The sequence below is a fragment of the Ictalurus furcatus genome, chromosome 12 (genome assembly GCF_023375685.1).
Source record: "Ictalurus furcatus strain D&B chromosome 12, Billie_1.0, whole genome shotgun sequence".
Classification (NCBI taxonomy): domain Eukaryota; kingdom Metazoa; phylum Chordata; class Actinopteri; order Siluriformes; family Ictaluridae; genus Ictalurus; species Ictalurus furcatus.
This window is the reverse complement of record NC_071266.1, coordinates 2,320,361-2,341,982: the sequence shown is the minus strand read 5'-3', so window position 1 is coordinate 2,341,982 and position 21,622 is coordinate 2,320,361.

The window sequence follows — 21,622 nt, the reverse complement described above, 5'->3', positions numbered from 1 at the left end:
GGTGCTGTGGTCTGGAAAGGAAAATACCTCCCTCTGATGATAATCCTAGAATTCAGTTAATTCCATTGTGTTCATGGTGAAATGTGAACCTTGTCTCATGAGATTTCTATGAATAACAGTTCCATACTGAAGCAAATAACACAGCAATGTACTTTGTTATAGTAACCAATGATTTGTGAGTTTATTACAAAAAATATGTTGCCATGTGTAAACTGGAGTGTCAGATTTTAAAATCTGACATGAAATTGCAAAAACTAAAGTGTGGAAATTCACTTACTTAACAAAAGGCTGAGACTGGAAATAGAAGTTTAGTCATGGGCCTTGAACCCTTCTACCTTGCAATGTCTGGCTATGCATGTGTTATTTTCCTAAACTGAAGATTATACTGCTTTCTTGCTCTCTTTTGAGCAAGAAACTGTACACCAACAGGTAGAGGTGGGTGATATCACAAATATATCACACTTCTATGATGCAAGTTATGCAGCATGATATTTACACTTGCTGTCCGCTTTATTAGGAACACCTATAATGGTGACCACACAAAATATTGACATTTGGGCCCAATTTGGACATTTTCACTTAGGAGTGTACTCACTTTTGTTGCCATCGGTTTAGACATTAATGGCTGTGTGTTGAGTTATTTTGAGGGGACAGCAAATTTACACTGTTACACAAGCTGTACACTCACTACTTTACATTGTAGCAAAGTGTCATTTCTTCAGTGTTGTCACATGAAAAGATAGAATCAAATATTTACAAAATTGTGAGGGGTGTACTCACTTTTGTGAGATACTGTATCTCTGCTGCTATATAGAAGGTAAGTACGTGGTTTGGGACGCAGCCCACGGTTTCAAGCAGTCGTCTATTTGCACATACAGCATGACAAATAATAACCGCATTTGAAGCGTTTGTAAAAATAAAAAATACAACACCCAAAACTGCATACGGTTCCATAACGAATACGAACTGTATGTTGATACGTGAAATTCTGGAGGGACGTCAGACGGTGTGGCGTGGGGACGTAATGACGTGTGCTGTTAATCGAACTATGTTCTATAACGTAAAATGGGTACATTCAATTCAGTTCAATTCAATTTTATTTTTATAGCGCTTTTTACAATAGACATTGTCTCAAAGCAGCTTTACAGAAATATCAACACGGTATACAGATATTAAAGGTGCGAATTTATCCCAACTGAGCAAGCCACTGAGTGGCGACGGTGGCAAGGAAAAACTCCCTAAGATGTGTTAAGAGGAAGAAACCTTGAGAGGAACCAGACTCAGAAGGGAACCCATCCTCATCTGGGTAACAACAGATAATGTGAAAAAGTTCATTATTGACTTATACGAATTCTGTATGGCCTTAGAAGCAGCCGTAGTCCCAGCAGTCTGGAATTGGAGTAGATTAGAGCTCCATCCAGAGGCAGGACATCCGAAACGGATCAGGCAGGTCCGGAGATCAGAAAGGATCAGGATCTCTAGTATCTCCATAAAATCGTGTGTGGCTCGGCAGAAGGAGAGAGGAGAGAAAAGATTATTAGGACTGGGAATTAGCATAATAGAGAGACTAGTCAGGGTAGGCGTGAGTAAACAAATACGTTTTAAGCCTAGGCTTAAACACTGAGACTGTGTCTGAGTCCCGAACACTAATGACAGGAGTATTCTAAAAGCGACTCATGTAAACACCTTAATCACAATATTGTCTTACTCAGAGTGAGGTCAATAATTAGATTACTGCTGTCCATGTAAACGTAGTCAAAGAAATTAACATAGCAAAAAAAACTATACTAAGCTGTATTTAAACTAGCTAACTTGGCTGCCAAAGCATCAAACAAAAATTAGCTAACTACACTAGGCTAAGCTAACAAGAAATACAGGGGTGGCACCCACCCTCTAGCCTAGGGTGTCTAGACATTCAAACACACTTGTGTGATGGAGTGTCCTACCTCTGGATGGAGCTCTCATCTACTACAATTCCAGATTGCTGGGACTACGGCTGCTTCTAAGGCCAAACAGACTTCATATAAATCCATAATGAACTTTTTCACACTATCTGTTGTTACCCAGATGAGGATGGGTTCCCTTCTGAGTCTAGTTCCTCTCAAGGTTTCTTCCTCTTAACACCTTAGGCACTTTTTCCTTGCCACCGTGGCTTGCTCTGTTGGGATAAATTCGCACCTTTAATATCTATATACTGTGTTGATATTTCTGTAAAGCTGCTTTGAGACAATGTCTATTGTAAAAAGCGCTATACAAATAAAATTGAACTGAATTGAAGTGTAGGTGCATGCACAATCTTACCTGTTCTCAAACCCAGGGAGCTAGTATAAGGATGGAAAGGAGAACAAAGCAACAAACAAGCCAGCAATCAAAACAACTCTCCCCAAAGAGCAAACCTGTTTGCAGGAATAATTAAAAAAAAGGGTTGTACACAAACTCTTCTGTTCTTCTTAGACACGTGAAAAGTGTAAATTATCAGTGTAAAGCTAATAATAATGCTAGAGCTTCCTGTTCTATTGTAGAGTATTGCACCTGGTGCTTATTAACTTTGCACAAAAAATAACTCAGGGTGGAAAATTCCACAGGCATCTTCTTGCAGTAGTACAGCTCCAGCCCCTACAGCACTCTCAAAGTACCAAATTGTACCTTTTAAGGTACAAGTGGCCGTCACTGGGGTGGTACCCTTAAGGGGGGCTTTTTGTACCTCTAGTTAGAGGAACAAAATTGTACCTTAAAACTTTGTACCATTTAAGAGGCAATTTTGTACCCCAAGGACCAATTGTGCACACTGAAATGAAGGCACAAAATTGTACCTTCATAAAAAGGTACAATTTTGGATCCTTAGGGTACCACCCCAGTGACAGAGCCATTTTGAACCTTTGGGTGGCAAAAAAAATACCTTAAAAGACATTGGCTTACAGAAAAGAAATTTATTTATAAACCTTATTTTATGAAGAGAATTACTTTAAGTTCATGACATCACATCTTGCAACAGCAGGTGCGAGTCAGCAGACAGTTAGCTGTTCAATGCACATAAAAACCTAATCAATACAGACATTACTCAACAGCAAATATACTCAGAAGTATAAAGCAGTCATTTAATACATCTTATTAAACTCCATTAATGCCTCCATCAATACTCAGTACTGCACATTATGGGGTTTACAGTATAGGGCAGTTTTGTCTTCAGCAAGAATACTTGGTGCTAATAAATAATTTTTCAAAATAAATTTTACTTGAAATATGTTCCCTACCCTTTTCTTGTTCATCTTTTTTTCCATTCATATGTTGTGGTGAACCAAAAACTCTGGGCACACTGGGCTGAGAATGTGCACCCTGCTTTTTCTCCATGTCAAAGCTCCTGTTATCTGATCTGTTCAAGTAGTGTTTTCTGTTGATATTATTGGCAAAGAAAGTTTTGGCACATCTCAAACAATATTAAAATAGCAGGAAATTGATAAAACTTTAAGTAAAAGGAAAGGAATACGGGGAAGTATGGAAACAACCCCTTACTTTTTTTTTTTAGATTTGATTTTAGAATAGTTCTCTGAAACAAACATTATCAAACAGCAACAACCTTGCTCCAGCTGAAGACAGAAAATGGCATTCTGCATGCACAGGTTCAAGTGTTAAGGTCACCATTTCCTTCATCTGTTGTACAAATTGATGGAATTTTGCTTGCTTTTTAAATGACCCCTCAAAGAGGAATGAAACCACTGACTCTGTCAGGCCAATATCAACGGTCTCTCCATCCACGTCATTGTCTATAATATAAAAGAGATAACGAAAAGCAAAATTATTTAATTAGCTATCAAATAGAAGCATGCACTACACCAGTGTTTCTGAAGCTGGAACACTGAACCACTGCCAGTCAGGTAAAGTAGATAGCTTGCTACTACACATAAAAATTGTAACCGGTTGGGAACACTTTACAAAAAAATACATTCTAAAAAAAAATCTCGGAGGCGAGACCAATCAGATGGAGTCTTATTGGCTGACAGCTCTCAGTTGTGCCAAACGCTAGTTCACACAGTCAGTGTGAGGGAACATTCGATATAGACCAATTTTTATTTATTTATTTTTAACCAGCAATTTTAACTAGTTACCTAGACTGTGCAGTGTTGGATGGTAGCTAGCTAGCTGGCTGATTAGTTATGTTTCACACATTAGTTTACAGTTGGACCGTTTAAGAGGAATCTCGCCTAGGGTGCCAAAATGGCCAGAAACGGCCCTGTCTCATCTCACCACAAAATGACGGCATATAAGCTGAGAGAGCATTGGGCAACTCTTGCAGCCTATAAAAAATGTCAAAATGTCAGCTGGAGAAATGGTCTCAAAATGTAAAACGTTAGCTAATCACTAGTTACAATGGTTGTATATGCAAACACACAATGTTGGCCATAGTTATTATTAAAGCAATAAGGTATGAGAAGCCATTTGAATATAGTCACGGCTAAATGGTGCTATAACACCGAGAAAACCAAACAACAACCCCACCCAACAACCCCAACAAAACAATCAGCCAAAACCAAAAGAAAGGGAGGAACAAAAAACAATAACAAACAAACAACCAGAAAAAACAAACAAAACAAAACAAACAAAAAAAAAGGGTAAGATGATTAGTATTTACCGTTTACCTCTCCTCAATCCACCTCCAGGGTGCGTACATCATTGAAGTAGGTAATAAATTGTTGCCATTTTCCCAAAAATGATTCACCCCTGCCTCTGATGTTACTTGATGTTTTCAAGTTTTAAAAAGAAGATTAAATCTTTAAGTCAGACTGATATAGAGGGGGGTTGTGGAGAGGTCCAGGACAGCAATATTCTGTGCCGAGCAAGTAATGATGCAAAACCCACAACACTAGATTGTTTATGGTACAGAGGCTGACGCTGAGAAGGAACACCAAAGATGGCAATTAAAGGACAGACATCCAATTTGATTTTAAGAATGTCGGACATAGTTTCGAAGAAAGAGTTCCAAAAGTTCTGCAGTTTGGGACAGAGTGCAAACATATGACTGATGTTACAGGGTGAAAGTTTGCATTTTTCACACATGTCCGTAACATTGGGATATATTTTAGATAGTTTACTCCTAGAGAGGTGAGCTCTATGGACCACTTTAAATTGTATGAAACTAAGTCTAGCACAAGACGTGGTGGTACATATATTATCTAACGCTCTGCTCCAGTAATCATCCTCAAGCTCCAGCCCCAATTCCTCTTTCCAAGCACTAATGGTTTTGATATTGTAAGAATCGTCCCGTCACCAGATCGTTGCATATATCCGTGAAATAATGCCACCCTTATGAGGATTCAGCTTGAACACCTATTCCCATGCAGACTTTGTAGGTAAGGAGGGAAAATCAGCGAATAGGGAGGAGACACAATGCCTAATTTGAATAAAACGGAATAGGTGAGACGGAGGCAGGCTGAGAGACGAGGATAATTCAGAAAAGCTTGCAAACACATTATTAATGAAAAGATCCTCAAAGCATTTCAGACCCTTCTTTTCCCAAAAAGAGAATGTGGAATCTATAAAGGAGGGGGGAAAGAGGTGGTTATTACATATAGGGGTCATGGTTGAGGCCGAGATGGATTTAAAATGAGTTTAAAACGAAACTGATAGAAAATTTTTAGAGAGGTACTTACTATTGGATTATCCATGTATTGTGAAAGGGGTATAGGAAGGGAGGAGAACACCATAGCAGGGAGGGAGGTTGAAATACAAGACTTTGCTTCTAAGTGGCACCATGGAAGAGAGGGGGCCTGCACCCAGAGCACCAGTTTCTGAATATTAGCCGCTCAATAATAATACATGAAATTGGGCAAGGAGAGGCCACCACTTAGTCGACTCTTTTGAAGTGAAAATTTGGAAACCCTGGGAGTTTTTCCTGCCCATATGAAAGAGGAGATTAATTGGTCTATATTCTTGAAGAAAGATTTGGGTAAAAACAAAGGGATAGACTGGAAAAGGTAGAGGAATTTTGGAAGAATGTTCATTTTTACCATGTTTATTCTACCAAGAGGGATAGTGGTAGAGCTGCCCATCTTTGAAAGGCTGACTTCATGTGTGAAATTAAGGGTGTAAAATTCACCACCATTAATGCAGAATAGGAACAGGTGACATTAACTCCGAGATATTTGAATTTTGAATCCTCCAAATGAAAAGGTATTTCAGTCTGTTTTATTTTTTGGCCAGATTGGTTTATGGGGAAGCATTCACTCTTTTATAGGTTCAGTTTATACCCGGAAAATTTCCCAAAGTCATTTAATACGCGTATTATTTCTGGAATAGATGCAATTGGATCTGTAACATAAAGTAGTAAGTCGTCAGCATATAGGGCTAGTTTATGTTCAATTCCTTTGAGAATTATACCCTGAAATACAGGAAGAGTTCTAAGTGTTATCGAGAGAGGGTCAATTGCTATGGCAAAAAGTAATTGAGACAGAGGACATCCCTGGCACGTACCCCGTGACAAAGTAAAATAGTCAGATTTAGCATCGTTGGTATATATGGAAGCTTGCGGTTCCACATATAATAAACGGATCCATGATATCAGTCCATCCCCAAAGCTGAACCTCTTTAGCACCATAAAAAGATATTCCCATTCTCTCCTATCAAACGCCTTTTCTGCGTCCAAAGAGATGACCACTTCAGAGGAGTTGCTGTTTTGTTTTGAATATAAAATACTAAGTAGAGTACGAATATTAGAAAAGGAATGCCGTCCTTTTATAAATCTGGTTTGCTCCTCTGAAATAATGCTAGGGAGAAACCCCTCTAAACAAGAGGCCAAAAGTTTGGCTAAAATCTTGACATCAACATTGAGGAGGCTAATAGGTCTGTACGAATTGGGTCCTTGTTGGGTCCTTCCCATCTTTAAGCAATAGAGTTATAGATGCTTGTCTCAATGTTTTGGTAGCGTACCTAGTTCTAAGGATTCCTTGAATACAGCCAGAAGTAATGGGGCCAATGTAACATGAAATTTCTTATAAAATTCGGAAGGAAACCTGTCCAGGCCAGGTGATTTCTTAGATTGCAATGAATTGATTGAGTTTATGATCTCATCTAAGGTGATGGGGCGGTCAAGTTCAGATGCCAATAGAGGGTCAACTCTGGGAAAATCAATATTTGTTACCATTTGGTCCATGTTACCTGAATTGTCAGGAGCTCCAGCTGTGTATAAAGAGGAGTAAAAGCTTTTAAAAGTTTAATAATGTTGAATAATTTCTACAGAATCCGAGGTTAATACATCACTGGACTGCATAATCTGACTAATAGAGCGCGAAGCCGCTCGGCTACGCAGTTGGTGAGCCAACAACCAACCGACCTTGTCCCCATATTCATAATAAGTGCCATGCTTCTGTAACAGACTCTCCTACCCTGTCGATAACAAATCGAACTCCGCCTGCAAATTAAGTCTTTGTTTATGCAGCTCAGGGGTCGGGTTGAGAGCATATTGGTCATCAATAGCTCGAATATTATCAGATATCTCTTTTTTCTTATCCTTGCGTTGCTTATTGGCATGAGCAGAATAAGAGATTATCTGTCCCCTTAAGAAGGCCTTTAGAGTTTCCCAAAGTAAAGAGTAAGAGATTGAATCAGTTTGATTAGTAAGAAGAAAATCATCTATCGAAGTAGAAATATACTTGCAAAATGCTGACTCGGATAAAAGTAGAGAAATAAGCCTCCATGGTGGACGAAAGGCACCATGTCAAGGTAGAAGAATGTCAAGACTTAAAGGAGCGTGGTCTGAAATAACAATTGGTAGATATTCAGAGTTTACAACCCGAGAAATTAGAAAGTTATTAATAAAAAAGTAATCAATGCGAGAAAAAGATTTATATATGTGAGAAAAAAAAGAATATTTTCTCACTGTGGGGTGAAAATACCTCCACGGATCAATGTAACCATTCTGAACCATAAACTCAGAGAATACCTTTGCCATTGCAGAGGGAGCCTTTGCAACAGCGCTAGATTTGTCCAAAACTCGGTCAATAACACAGTTTAAATCTCCCCACCCCACCCTCCCCCACCCTACTCTGAACATCAATTAACTTCTCTCCATTCCCAAACAATGGAGGCAGAACCCTACAACACTGGAACATCCGATACTTGTAAACCATACCTATTCTTGTTGTGTGAAGTCACTCCCGAGCATAAAAGGTGCCACAGTGTCCATGTATCCCAGGCAACCTATAGATTTACATGGAAACTGACATAGCTGCCAACAGCCGCGTAGTTTTACAGTCACATTACAGGTATTAATAAATTGGTTAACAGTCATGTAGGCAGATTAAGATGAAGGATACCGTTCATTAAACCATAGTTGCGCTTTTTGGGGGCAGTCGAATTGCAGCCTCTCATCACCGAGGTCTATCCGAAGGCGAGCAGGGTATCTGAGAGAAAACCGCACATTTCTCTCACGCAAGCTGTTTCTCACCGCAGCGAAGGCCGCCCTCCTCTTAGCGACGCTGGAGTTGCAGTCAGGAAGGATGAAGACCTTACGGCCCTGATGGAAAAGTTGATTCCAATTCCCGCGTCAAACAACTTTTTCTCTGTCATGAAAGTAGTGAAACCGCACAATCATCACTCTGGGCCTCTGATTCTCTCGCTCCTCCGAGGGCGCGGGGCCAATACGGTGCGCTCTATCCAGCAATGGAGCGGTTGGGAAGATTTCTGAGCCAAGGGCATCCTGGAAAAATTTTGACATAAACGTTACCAGATCGCTCCCTTCTTCTCATTCCGGAATACCGACGACCCGGAGATTGCAGCGCCGTGAGCGGGACTCCAGATCCTCCATTTTATCGGTGAGTTGTTTGTTAGCCGAAGTTAGCTTTAGCACCGTCTGTTCTGGTGCTACAATGCGGTCACTGTAATCGTTCAGGTGCTGGTCAAGCTCATCAATACGCCATCCTTGTGATTCAATGCCGGATTTAAACCTCTCAAAAGCCGCAACAACTGGGGCCAGAGCTGAGTCAATAGCTGCTTTCACCTGTACTGTGATGGTAGATGTTAGCTTCATGATCAAAGTGGTGTGGAGATTTTCCAGGTCAAACGGTAGCTTGTCGCCATGACCCGTCATGCTCGGTGAAGATTTAGGTTTCCGTAGTCTTTCAGAAGCCATAAGTCCTTTCTAGTTATAATTGTATATAATTGAACATGGTATCACTGTACAAATAAGAGCAACGCCGTCCGATGTTCCCTCCAGAATTTCACGTCAACATACAATTCGTCTTCATTATGGTATCTTATACAGTTTTGGGTGTTTCATTTTTAATTTTACGAAAGCTTCAAGTGCAGTTAATTATTTGTCATGTTATATGTGCAAATTGATGACTGCTTGAAGCCATGGGCTGCATCTGAAACCACATAGTTACCTAATATATTGGGTTAATATCAGATTATTGTTGTCCATGTAAAAGTACTGACTGTCTTGCTGCATAATCCAGTTATGCTTGGGTTTCAACTTACGGACTGAAGACTGGATATTCTCCTTTATGATTTTCTGGCAGAGAGCAGAATTTATGTTTCCCTAAATTATTGCAAGTTGCCCAGGCCCTAAAGCAGCAAAGCATCCCCACAGCATCACACTTCCACCACCTTGCTTGACCGTAGGTATGATGTTTTTTTTGTGGAATTCTGTGTTTGGTTTATGCCAGATGTAATGGGACCACTGTCTTCCAAACAATTCCACTTTCAACTCATCCGTCTACAGAACATTCTCAAAAAAGGTTTGAGGATCATCAATGTGTGTTTTGGCAAAATTCAGATGAGCCTTCTGGGTTAACAGTGGTTTTCGCCTCGCCACTCATTTTTGTCCATTATCGTTCTGATAGTGGAGTCACGAACAGTGACCTTTATTGATGCTAGAGAGGCCTGTAGGTACTTTGATGATGTCCTTGGGTCTTTTGTGACTTCCTGGTTGAGAAGTTGCTGTGCTCTTGGAAGAATTTTGGAATGTCGGGCACTACTATTGTGCCGAGTTTTTCCATTTGGACATACTTGCTCTCACTGTGGTTCTTTGGAGTCCCAGAGCCTTTGATATAACCCTTCCCAGACTGATGTATTTCAATCACTTTCTTCCTCATCATTTCTAGAATTTATTTCAATTTTGGCATAGTGTGTTACTCGGTAAGACCAATTTCATGCTGTTGAAAAAGTTCTATTTAAGTGTTGATTTGATTTAACAGGGTTTGCAGTAATCAGTCTAGTCTAGCTAAACACTGTACAGCTGTACTACAGGGTCAAATGCATACAGTGCATCCGGAAAGTATTTACAGCGCTTCACTTTTTCCACATTTTGTTATGTTACAGCCTTATTCCAAAACAGATTAAATTAATTATTTTCCTCAAAATTCTACAAACAATACCCCATAATGACAATGTGAAAGAAGTTTGTTAGAAATCTTTGCAAATGTATTAAAAATAAAAAACAAAAAAAGCACATGTACATAAGTATTCACAGCCTTTGCTCAATACTTTGTTGAAGCAACTTTGGCACCAATTACAGCCTTAAGTCTTTTTAAGTATGATGCTACAAGCTTGGCACACCTATTTTTGGGCAGTTTCTCCCATTATTCTTTCCAGGACCTCTCAAGCTCCATCAGGTTGGATGGGGAGTGTCGGTGCACAGCCATTTTCAGATCTCTCCAGAGATGTTCAATCGGGTTGAAAAACTCCATAATATTTTAGTTAAAATACACATTTTATTCGTGTCCCCAGATTTTCTCTCAGCCTTGTTACCCTAACACATTTCTCCCTCTGAAAAATATGGAACATTTTGCAAAATATAATGTTCACCAGTCATCTGGATCTTCTGAAGGCCATGGGAAGGCCATGCTTGGCCTCTTATCCTTAAGTGCTGTTATGGCAACAGTGTCAGCAGTGTACATTCGACTGCCTTCTGCCTTCTGCAGAAACAATTTGACCTAGGAAGCGAAATTCGGCTCATATTTCTGTGATTTCGGCTTTACTCCATAGGCTTGTAACCAATGCAACAACTTTCTCACTGTTTCAAGATGCCTGATAAAAGTCCTTGTGAAAACCAGGATGTCATCCAGGTAGGGCTCACAAATTTCATCCCTTAGTCCTTCCAAACACTCCTCCATGAAATGCTGAACTGCAGCAGGTGCATTCATGTTGCCGAAGGGAATATGAACCCACTCATATAAATCCCAAGGTGTACTGAATGCTGTCCAGGGTATGCTCTCTGGGGACATAAAGTCATGGTGGTAAGCCTTGCCCTGATCTAATATGGAAAAACATGCGTTAGGCGATCAGGCAGAGTCTTCCCATTGAGATCATTATACACTTATACACAACCTAAGGCTTCCTTCTTACGAACACATACGATTTGTGACAAGTAGGGAGAATGGGTTTTCTCAATCCAGCCCTGGGCAATCAAGTCATGTAGGTAGTCCTTCATTTCCTGATACAGTGGCTTAGGAACTGAAGTGTACATGCAGAGTCAGAGAGATACTTACAGTAGCTGAAGACCCTTGATGCGTTCAATCTTGTCACCTGACCTTGAAATTGAATGACACTCTTCTCCCAGAAACTGTTTCACTTTGTTTTGCTGGTGCATAGGTAAGTGGCTTACACTGTGGATTTACATGTGGTTCAAACAGGAGAACACTGTCCTGCTTCACATATGACATTTTAACTTGACACTGTATCTGTGTGGCGGGAGGCAATGTACAACCGCCTTGTAGGAGAATTATTCAACACTTAACTAAGGAAGACTGAGTGAGCAACAGGATCCTAGTCCCCCGACCCAATGTTTTTAGTCTTTGTACAACTTGTGGTTGTATGTCGGTACCTATCGTGCTGCAACATAGTGATGCTCAAGATGAGGTGAGGTGGGCTTCAGGATTTGTTCTGCAGCACGGCAGCTACCTGAAGTGTGTGTATAGATAACATGGAAGGTAAGTATAGTTAATTACAAGCACCCACCCTCCCCAGATCTAACAGGATAGAGAGTAAGTAAGTATCTCAGAATCAGCATTGACAGTTTTCAGCTTAAGTAACAAAAGGCGTTTATTCACTCTGAGTGAGTTAGAGACAGTTTTTCTTTTCTTCACAAGAGTGAATTAATTTCAAATTCAGCAATTTGTGAAAGTAAAATTGAAGAAACCAAAATAATTAAAATAAACTTTGACTGTTTCAACTTAACCGTAAACAAACAAAACAATTGGTCAGGGTTCCTCTTTGACCGCGCTGAAGTAATTCACGATAGAGTCAGTTCAGCTCAAAATAGAAAAAAGGTCACTTCCAAATCCAGCAGAATGCTATTCAGTCCAATTACGTGTCAGTATGTTCATGAACACATAGGAAGAGTATATGAATCCTTTTTAGAAAAAGTTGCTGGTCATGGTTCCATGAATAAAAGTTTTTCCAACTCAACCGTTTAGTCTTTATCCCTTAGGAAGAAAACACGATGACTTGCTTACCAGTGTTCAGTTGAAAATGGGAAACAATGTACATCACCACTCTTATATCGTGGATGAGACGCTGAATGATGTCCAGTGGATGGCAGGGTAATGTCTCTTCACTCAATGACCCTTAGCCATTGTGCTCATGCTCAAGACTGTAGCTCGATCCAGCGAGGCCGCAATCCCGGCTAGCGGAGGTTCGATTGAGAAGACGGACAATACACAACCCTATCCAATAAGTCAGCCAACTCTTCTCACACGATAAGCAATGGCATCCCTTATGTTTTGAGTTCGTTTGAACAAGCAAAACAAAACTGTATGTGAAACATAAAAAAAACACGGGAGTATTCGACTCCACTGGCAAATAACTCGCTAAGCGCTAGCAGGCCTATTTCAGAGCTCCACACACACAAACACAAAGGAAAACCCGTTTCGTCGCCTTCTATAACAGACTCGTTAAAGACAAACGGATTTTTAGAAGCAACGTAATGTGGCTCTGGAATACGTCACGGGTCTGAACTTAACTTTTTACCGTTATAAGATACCCGAAGTTAACTCTTCAGCTCAACTTTCACCACTGCTCTAATTTTTTCATCTCACCATGCCACACCTCACACAAAAAGGCAGTGCTCATGTCAAGGCAATATAAAAATAAAAGTCTTTGCTGAATAGACTTTGTAGACCCCCTACATCTGCATAATTGTGTGTTTTGGTATGTTCACCGGGTCTTTCCTCATTTTCATCAAGTACTCACTTGGATTCTCAGCAAGATCAATGAAGCTCTTTTCTTCATGCCATAGAAGACATACTTAAAAATCTTCTGCAAACATCCTTTACTCACTTCACTGTTTTCATTAACTTCATTCTGCCTCATCACCTGTTCAATCACATTGCAGCCAATGATTGGCTTGGATAACCTTTGATCTTTTAAGACCATAACAGGAATGACTATCTCTTTTACATTGACATCAATGTAAGTAAATTTTTATACTGTTTATTTAAAATACTTTTTACTGCTTATTTTTATTTGGCTTAAATAAACAAACAAAATGTCATTTAAGAAACTTTATTATTACTATTATTATTCAGAAGTTTCTGACAACAAAATATTAATATTTTAGTTCATCTTACTGCTGAAGTAAAATGGACATTTCAAATCTAAAACCCACTCATATTCAACCCATCTATGGATGCAGCAGGAGAGCGAGGAGAGTGTCACGCCAGCGTACTTAGGAATGTCTGGCCACCATTCATGTCAGTCCAGTTTCCCCAGTGGACGGACATAGAACTCCCAGACTTGAATTATGGATTGGGTGTCTACCCAAGGCAGTTCATGTTCCAAATGTACTTCATTGCCAAATGTACTTTTCGAGCCTGGCAAACCCGAAGCCAGACAAGAGGCAGTGGCTCGGGTTCATTGTGCTCTATGGCCCGGCCCATGATTGGGCAGAGCATCTAGCCAGTACAGGGTCAAGTGCCCTCAACAATGTAACTCAGTTTGTGGAACTATTCATGAAAGAGTTTGGGAGTCCAGAGCAGAGCTACAACCTGGATCAACTTTTGAGGAGAGTTAGTGTGACGAGCAAGCCCGATGTGCCGTTCCACAACATTTATGAGTGGATCGACAGGGCCGCCTCCACTGTTCATTTCCAGCACCAGGCTGACAGGGTGGCAGTATGGGTGACACAGGCATGCAAGACTGAGGGCTGCCATAAAGAAGCCACCCTACAGTGTCCTACATGCAGTAAACAGATCATATTTCTGCTCCCAGGAATGTTTTAAAAACAATTGGCGTATACACAAACGGTTCCACAGGAGAGCAAGTACAGAGCTCCAACCTGAGACCCACGAGGTGGTCAATGTGGGGACCTCAGCTCCAGAGCCCCAGTCAGAGGTCAACATGGCGATCTGCTCCCCAGAGCTCCAGCACGAGACCCACAAGGTAGTCCCAGCTCCAGAGGCCCAGTTGGAGGTCAACATGGCGACCTCCTCCCCAGAGCTCCAGCATAAAGTCATTCCTGCTAGAGGTTGAAGAGACACCCTCCCAAGCCATGTTCCTGTCCGAGGTCAACGAGGTGACCTCCTACACCCACTTCCTGTCTGAGGTCGAAGAGATGGCCTCCCAAACCCTGTTCCTGTCTGAGGTCAATCAGGACCAACAACATTATGCTTGCACCTGAGTCTGAAAACCCAGAAGTGTGCACTCTTGCTTCGGGTTATAGAGCGCGCTGGGTGCTACACCGCTAGCGAGATGGGAAATCGTGACAGAACCCCCCCTCAAAGGGTAGTGCCAGGAAAAATACTCCTTCCCCCGGCGGTCTTGGCCCTCTGGGCAAAATGTCTTCACAGCCCCAACAGATAGCAGGCACCTCAAGGAGTTGAGGGCTGGCATAAGGTTGGGGCAGGCTTGCCGCCCCAACCTTGTGATGATTTCTGTCCTGTCTGCATCCCTGTATTGTCATTGGTTGTTTCCCGTATGCGTCATCACTGTTCTCAGCTGTTTTGTGTTTCAACCCTGATTACGTTTGTTATTTAAACTCCTCATGTGCCTATGTTCAGTTTGAAGTATTGAGTGTTATCATCGTACGAAGCCTTTGTACATTGTTCCTCATGTTTCCTTTCATGGTTTTGATCTTGTTTATAGCCTAGCGTTTCTTGAGTCTGTATCTATCTAGTTCATGTTGTTTGCTGATCACCTGACTTCTCGCTTGTTTGATTACCACGTCTTTGCCTTTCAATTTGGATTTGTCTGCCTGTGTCTCGTATAATAAAGCTCTGATCTGCACTTGCATTTGTCCTAACCTTCACTTATGTGACGGAAATGATCTTGAGCTTGGGTTATTTGGCAATGCTTAAGTGTGTGGGGGGAAGCCTGTGACAAAGGCTCCGATATATCCTATCAATATAAGTGGTGTGAGGGGTTTCAGAAACAATATACCATGAGATAGGAATATGTTGACAGAATTTAGCATAGCCAATGCACTTACCTGTATGTTTTTGGACAGTGGGAGAAAACCAGAGATACCAAAGGAAAACCACATGAGCATGTAAAAATAACCCAAGCTAAGGATCAATCCCAGGAACCTGGTGCTGTAAGGTACCAATGCTACCCAGTGCACCACTGTGAATCCCCTATTAGAGCATAATAGTTTAGAATTTGAAGTGAGCACCTTATAGTAGATTAAACTTGTCTTTGCTCAATTCAGTTGACTGTTCTTATAAATTTAAAGGCAAAATACTGTATAGTTCTACAATAAAATTACGTCACTGTGAACTGATATGAGTGGGTTTTAGATTTGAAATGCCCATTTTACATCAGCAATATGATGAAGAGACTTGACACTTGAACCCTCTACAGGTTTTTTTTTATGTATGCTTTGATTTATAATAATAATAATAATAATAATAATAATAAAGGGGTTTTTTGTTGTTCTATTTGGCTTAATGTTTTATAGCCTCTCTTTAAACTTGATCGATTGCCCATTTTTTTTTTTATGTAAAAGCGTAAATATTAAAACTAACCCTGTTGTGTGTTGGTTTTGTTACTTATTTATTTTAAATGAATGTTTTGTAAAAAGTTAAGTTGCTTTGGTTGTGCAGGAGCTCGCGGACGCTCATTCCCTTTCAAAGGGAACGTCGACGTTGCATTTAGCATAACAGTATGGGAACGCCTTGCGCGCGTGACCGGTATCTGAAGCTTGTGTAAAATCATGCCTCTACTTATAGGCCTGCCATGATCAGGTGACGTGGCAATTAAGCGCATCGCATGATATATATATGGCACCTGTGAACCACGCGGCCAGCCTTATTATCTTCAGCGAGACTGCATGTCTGTTGTTTGTGTGACAAAAACGCTTCATTTCTACTCGATATTTTCTCAAAATCTCTAAACTTTTCTATCCTTTTTTAGAGGAAAAGAGGGGTAAGTAATGAGCGAGAAAGAATTCAAGGAGTGTGTTACGGCTTGCTCCCGTTTCATCATGGGGAAAAATGCACACTTGCTGGGTGAAGTGTTAGCGGTGTAGTATGCGATGGTAATGCCTATATTAAGCAGCTCGGCTCGCGGCTCGCGCTCTTCAAGAAAAAAAACGGAAGCCGAAGTGAGTCGGGTCTCAGAGCCTCGCGGATCTGGGCCGGCTGCTGCCTAGGCAGCCAGCCGTCTCAGGTTTGGGGGATCTCTTATAGATCTGGAAGAGGAGCCGGAGACGAGCGCTGCTCTATTTCTTGCTCTGTCTTCCGGGTTCGGCTCTTCGCTGGATTTTGGAGCTCGCGTCGTGACTCCTCCTTCTGCTATGGAAAGCCAAAAGGTAATAATTCCTCTCTGACTCTGAGGAGTTAGAAGGATGTGTTAAAAACTGAGAGCAGCATATAAAGAGCTGCTTGAAGTGATTACCCAGTAAAAGTAAATCCCTCACACTGCAGAAACTCCCCTGTCTTCCAGAAGTGCATGACAAAATCTCAGGCTTCTGGGGGAAAACCACGCATAAGCCATATTCATAACCCCACGATGTTGGATTATTCGGCCATTGTGGGAATGAACGGCATGGGTATTTAGCTATGCTCCAGGTGGAGGAGGTGCTTGCGAGCTAACTTTCTCCACCGACGGCAGGTAATTACGGGGGCCGGCTTGTATCCAAGCCATGTAAGGCCACCGTGGCATTGGTGGGCAAGCCTATGCAGTAGTAGTCTTGCTTGTGGGTCACTGCAGACAATGACAGGGTTGCAGGCCTACCAAGCAGACCTGCTGAGTGAGCTCGACATATGGCGGCATTCAAAAAAAAAAAAGCCAGTTCCTTCCCTGTTGTCTCGAGCTCACCCGGGCGTCCACGAGTGGAGCCTGAGCCTCCAATAGAATGTGGAATAGTTAACGTCACTAAAAGACCATCGGGCAGCGTGCAAACTACTCCGTCCACGAGTGGAGCCTGGGCCAGCACTAGTGTGAGGGAGACCCAGAAGGCTAGTATAGCAGCCTGCCAATCCCTGCAGACAGCCAGGGGAACCAGGCGGCCACAGTCGCAGCCTGCTACTAGGCCTGATCTGAGAATGGTCATAAAGGCCAAGCAGGCAAAGAAGAGCAGTCCTGAGGGGCCATGGAGGGACATATCAGGAGACATGAGGTTGTTAGGGCAGTTAGCCCCCAGTGCTACTGTAGGGCCTCCCCTAGCCAAGGCTGTCCCAAGTTTTCAGTGTTCTCTGGTCAGCGAGCTCACACAAGGCAACGAAAATCTGATGCTCTCCCTCCAATAGAATAGAACTGGTTTGTGGCGATAGATCTAAAAGGTGCATATTTCCACATAGGAATTTCGCTAGCTTTATCCCCTCGCACCTTCATGAAGTGCATGGATGTCACTCTGGCTCCATTGGGACTCCAGGGCATCTGTGTACCAAACTACCTGGATGACTGGTTAATTCTAGCACGATCCATGGAGCTGGCGGTTCAACATCGAGATGTTGTTCTCGCCCACATAAAGAGCTTGGGGCTCAGGTTGAATCTCAGAGAAGTATGCTTTCCCCGGTGCAGTGGACAACTCTTCTAGGGGTTATAGGATTCTACTACGATGAGGGCGTTTCTATCCCCAACATACGTAGTATCAATCCTATCAACACTGAGCAAGATAAAGCTGGATCTTGGGAGACTTTTGGGGTGGAGTCCACACATGTGGCCGAGGTCACATCTGTATGCTGCTCCCCCATCGCTCTGCTCCCACAAGCTCTAGCGAGAGTTCGCCAAGACAGTCTGCTAGTAGCACCTTTTTGGCCAGCTCGAACATGGTTCTGAGAGATAATATTCTTGCGAGATGGCACTCCTTGGGAGATTCCCGTCCGCAGGGATCCACTGTAGACCCAGTAAACTGCGCAATAGCTACAGTCCTGGAGCTCCTACAAGAACATTTCTCAGTGAGGTGGGCTCCTTCTACAATCAGGGTTACTTGGCCACCGTTTTGGCCAGCCATGCCCCTGTTGATGGAGCCTCTGTGGGGCAACATCCTCTAACTTCGAGGTTCATGCGTGGTGTCAGACGGCTGAGGCCCATCTGCAGGCCGCGCATACCTTCCTGGGACCTTCTGTGGTCCTGGAAGGTCTGTCGGGTGCCCCATTTGAGCCCTTAGAGGGGATCTACCATTTCTCAGCAGGGTGGGCTCCTTCTACAATCAGGGTTACTTGGCCGCAGTTTCGGCCAGCCATGCCCCTGTTGATGGAGCCTCTGTGGGGCAACATCCTCTAACTTCGAGGTTCATGTGTGGTGTCAGATGGCTGAGGCCCATCTGCAGGCCGCACATACCTTCCTAGAACCTTCTGTGGTCCTGGCAGGTCTGTTGGGTGCCCCATTTGAGCCCTTAGGGTGGATCTACTGTCTCAAGCCGGAGGGCTGATTTATCACCCTCAGCCAGAACTATGGAAACTGTGGGTCTGGCCCCTGAGGGGCACCAGCTCATAGATTCTGGTCGCACAACTGAGGTGGTAGAGACCATGTTAAATGCTAGAGCACCATCCACAAGGAAATTGTATGCGCTCAAGTGGCAGCTTTTTGTCTTGTGGTATGAGGAACATCAGCTAGACCCAGTGAACTGCGCAATAGCTACAGTTCTGGAGTTCTTACAAGAACATTTCTCAGCAGGGTGGCTCCTTCTACAATCAGGGTTACATGGCCACCATTTCGTCCAGCCATGCCCCTGTTGATGGAGCCTCTGTGGGGCAACATACTCTAACTTCGAGGTTCATGCGTGGTGTCAGACGGCTGAGGCCCATCTGCAGGCCATGCATACCTTCCTGGGACCTTGCTGTGGTCTTGGAAGGTCTGCCAGGGGCCCCATTTGACTCTAAAGCTTCTGACTCTAAAGGTAGCTCTTTTACTGGCCCTGACATCTCTCAAGTGAGTGGGAGGTCTACAAGCTCTCTCTGTTGCCCCTTCCTGCCTTGACTTTACCCCTGGATTAGCCAAGGCCTTCCTGTATCCTAGGCCAGATTATATTCCTAAAGTGCCTACATCGGCTGCCCACCCTGTAGTGTTGCAGGCTTTCTGCCCTCCTCTGTTCCTCACACCGGAACAAGAGAGGATGCACCTGATGTGTCCAGTAAGGGCTCTCTGTACTTACGTCCACCGCTCCGGCCAGTGGCGTAAGTCGGAGCAGCTACTGGTCTGCTTTGGCAGCGACAGGAAAGGTGATGCTGTGTCAAAGCAGCGCATCTCTAATTGGATAGTGGAAGCAATCTCTAGGGCTTACGACACACGGTCTCACCATGCCTCTGGGCATAAGAGCTCATTCCACGAGGGAGGTCGCCTCCTCGAAGGCTTTGTCCAAAGGGGTATCCTTGCAGGATGTGTGTGCGGCTGCAGGGTGGTCTACGCCACACACATTCATTCGTTATTACAGCCTGGATATTCATTCCACCCCGGGCTCGAGTGTCTTGCAGTGACCCTCGGGCTTGAGTATTTTTGAACAGGCCGTACCCTCGGTATGACGGAGTGGGTATTCCCGTTCCAATACTGTTATGTTAAATGCAACGTCGAAGTTCCCTTTGAAAGGGAACGTCGGGGTTACACATTTAACCCTGTTCCCTGAGAAGGGAACGAGACGGTGCATAGCACTGTTATACCAGGGCAGGCCTGTGAATTGCGTCTTCGCTTCAGATAATAGAGGCTGGCGGCATGGTTCACAGGTGCCATATATATATCATGCGACGCGCTTAATTGCCACGTCACCTGATCATGGCAGGCCTATAAGTAGAGGCATGATTTTACACAAGCTTCAGATACCGGTCACGCGCGCAAGGCATTCCCATACTGTTATGCTAAATGCAACGTCTCGTTCCCTTCTCAGGGAACAGGGTTACATGCGTAACCCCAACCTTTTCTGCTTTCGGCGCTATTACCGCTAAGTGTCTAAAAGCCTCGCCCCTGAAATTTACATGCGGCTAATAACCATACTCTCATGAAGAGCTGCTGTCTTTGCTAGTGATTTGAAGTCCGGATCATTTTACTGACTTGGATCTTTGAATCTTGTTCAGCAAAATGAACTGATATTTTTTCGAGTCATTTCGTTCATTTCAGCAGAATATAATTAAAATGTTACATGTTAAATTCCCCAACACATCTAGTACTTAATAAACTATAAAATAAACTATAGGCGAATGCAGCCAAGGCTGAATTATGAGAAACAGAAATGATTAAGACTTAGCTGGTCTTCAGGTTATGCAGTCTGTTAGTTCACCTCACCTCCTGATCCGAGTCGTTCTTTCTTTTGTCACATCACATTTGTCACGTTTGTTTCCTGGAAACAGAAATGATTAGTTCACCTCTCGAGTCTTTGGGTTTGAGTCGTTTGTTCTTCACGTGACCACCCCATAGGCTGAATGTAGTGAGGCTGTGTAGTGGGGCTTATTGAGTTTGGAGCTTATATCTGTTCAAGAGCCCGGTGGATTGAAGAAGGAGGGAAAAAATCATTATGTTTCGGCCTTGAAAAACAAAGACAAACAAAGAAAAATATTCATAAACTTGAGATTAATTATATCATAATTGTAAATCAAAATGAAATTCAGGATGAAATGTGGCTTTTCTATTATAACCTTTATATATCTAAAAACAAACCCAGCCACTGGCTCCATGCATGCACAGGACCAGTGCCGGTCCCAAGCCAGGATAATTGGGGAGGGTTGTGTCAGGAAGGGCATCCGGCATAAAAAACCCTAGCCAAAACAACATGCGAATCAAGCTTAAAAACTCCATACCGGATCGGTCGAGGACAGGGATAACAACGACTGACATCGGCACTGTTGCCCAACAGGGTGCCGAAGGAAAATGTGCTACTGCTGGACGAAGAAAGAAGAAAGAAGCTTCACAGACAACACGCAGACGCAGTGACAAAGGAGGGAAACGCATCAAGCTGAAGCGCGAACACTGTAGGACCCACTACGCAGATCCACTACGTCGGGTCCCTCAACGTTGGCACAATGACGGGCAAGGGGAGAGAATTGACTGACATGGTAGAGAAGCGCAAACTTGACATTCTCTGCGTACAAGAGACTAAGTGGAAAGGCAGCAAAGCGAAAGGAATAGGCGAAGGCTACAAACTATTTTACCATGGTTCAGATGGGAAAAGAAACGGAGTGGGCATCATCTTGTCTGAGAAGCACATAGATCAAGTCGAAGAGGTGAAGCGAGTATCAGACAGAGCAATGAGACTTAAACT